Source organism: Galeopterus variegatus, unplaced genomic scaffold (assembly GCF_000696425.1).
Source record: "Galeopterus variegatus unplaced genomic scaffold, G_variegatus-3.0.2 Scaffold1677, whole genome shotgun sequence".
Classification (NCBI taxonomy): Eukaryota; Metazoa; Chordata; class Mammalia; order Dermoptera; family Cynocephalidae; genus Galeopterus; species Galeopterus variegatus.
This window is the reverse complement of record NW_007727788.1, coordinates 232048-234225: the sequence shown is the minus strand read 5'-3', so window position 1 is coordinate 234225 and position 2178 is coordinate 232048. Positions and strand designations below refer to the sequence as shown.

The following is a 2178-nucleotide window of genomic DNA, read 5'->3' as shown; positions in this document are numbered from 1 at the left end:
GAATACCCAACACAGGGAATGGCAGGGGCTGTCACCTCAGACCGGTGGACATTACTCAGAATATTATGAACGACTCGATCCCAATCAATGTGAAAATTTGCATAGACTGGACAAACTCTTGGAAAAACACAACTTAACCAACATGAGCTCAAGAAGAAATAGGAAATCTGAAGAGTTCTGTAGCTATTAAAGACATTGAACCCATCATTTCAATCTTGCCCACAAAGAAAATGTCTCTGTGCCATTTCCCATCCACACCAAGGTTTAAACTGACCTTGAGCCTGGATACATATTTTTTTGTATCATCTTCGCCAGTAATTCTCAGACCTTGTTGGCTCATCCCCATAGGTCTTTATTTCCACACAAACAGAATCAACAAGTGATAACTAGAAAGCTTTGTTGCAAATAGCGGAGACTTGAATGTAGTAAAGCTGGGTGTGCCTGCGCCCTAATCTGCTTGCTCCGTGCAGGAGGGACAAAGTTTTGTTACAGTATTGTGACATTTTACTCCACAAAAACCTGTTGGGCTTTTGTTGCGTTGTTTTCTTTCTGCATTTCTGTTTCCTTGTATTTTTTAACTGATTTTTCTTCTTTTACTGGGAAAAAAAGTGTTTATTTCCAAAATCTGATGTGTGTTTATGATCTAGTTCAGAGCCATCGTGGGTAGCCCAAACAGCCATCCCTCAGAGGAGCTGCTGAAACAGCCAGACTATTCAGACAGGATCAAGCAGATGCTCATGCCACATGGACTCCTAGGCCCCGGTCCGATAGCCAATGGCTTCCCATCAGGAGGCCCCAGGGACCCCAAGGGCATGCAGCACCTCCCCTAGACCTGGGTGACCCTATGCGAGGTGGACCACACCATAGAGACCGCGGAGGCCAAGGGGTAAATGGACCTCTTCCTCCCCCTCCTCCATTCCTAGAGGCCAGAGGAGGTCGCTCTGGAGGAGGACCCCCAAATGCACAAGGAGCCTGGTGGAGGCATGGTTGGAGGTGGTGGGCATCGTCCCCATGAAGGCCCTGGTGGAGGCATGGGCAGTGGCAGTGGACATCGTCCCCATGAAGGCCCTGGCAGTGGCATGGGCAGTGGCAGTGGACATCGTCCCCACGAAGGCCCTGGCGGAAGCATGGGTGGAAGTAGTGGACATCGCCCCCATGAAGGCCCTGGACATGGGGGGCCCCATGGCCACCGGCCTCATGATGTCCCTGGTCACCGAGGCCATGATCATCGAGGGCCACCTCCTCATGAGCACAGTGGTCATGATGGCCCTGGCCACGGGGGAGGGGGCCACCAAGGACATGATGGAAGCAACAGCTACGGAGGAGACATGTCAAACCACCCTGTCTGCAGACATTTCATGACGAAGGGCAGCTGCCACTATGAGAACGACTGTGCCTTCTATCCCCGGGTGTCAATAGGCCTCCTGCCCTAGGGACTACCTGCCTGTTCTGCTCACCCCCCACGCCCTTGCTCCTTGTACCCGTTATGGTTTCTGTGAAGCCCACTTCCCCCTGTCCCCAGCTGATGAGGAGCCGGCGCCCTCCCTCCCACCTGCGTGCGTTCCTGGGGGCCCTCTGATCACTGGGGTGCACGGATATACGTATTTCCCTCTAGTCTAGGGAGGAGAGAGACTGGGCACATTCCGTACCCTGGGCTGCTTGAAAAGTTGCCTTCCCTTTTTGAGGCGATTTGCCCTGTTACCCCAAACCCCTTTCCAGTACTACCCTGAAGCCTGAGACCTCAAGCTGGTTATCCTGGAGCGCACCTCTGCCCTCCTGCTGTGGATCCTCCACACGCATGCAGAACTCTGCCACGGGATCAGCTGCGCTTAGGAATCATCCCAGCCCAGTTCACTATTCCTCATGGGCTGGGGAGATGGTTTAAGGGGTGCTGCATATCCCTCCCCTGACCCATGGGCTGTACATTGTGAGTCGTGAGAACGCCCAAGTCTGTATCATGGGTCTGCTAGGCTTGATGATGGCAAATTCATGTCTGCACCCAGTGAAAGTTGTAGCGGGCATAGATGAGGCCAGTGGTGTCGTCCGCCCTTACCTACAGCCATTCTGGAGACTTCCTAAGACACTCAGTAAAACCAGTTTTTCATCAGCTTCAGCCCAGCTTGCTGGGCCTGACGATCACATTACACGCATGGCCTTTAGGAATTAGCTCGTCCTTGC

At 52.8% G+C, this 2178-nt stretch overlaps 1 pseudogene; it reads left to right on the top strand.

The window, feature by feature from the left end:
* The first annotated feature begins 844 nt into the window (after positions 1-844).
* On the top strand, positions 845-1433 carry LOC103595101 (annotated as a pseudogene).
* The last annotated feature ends 745 nt before the right edge of the window (positions 1434-2178 follow it).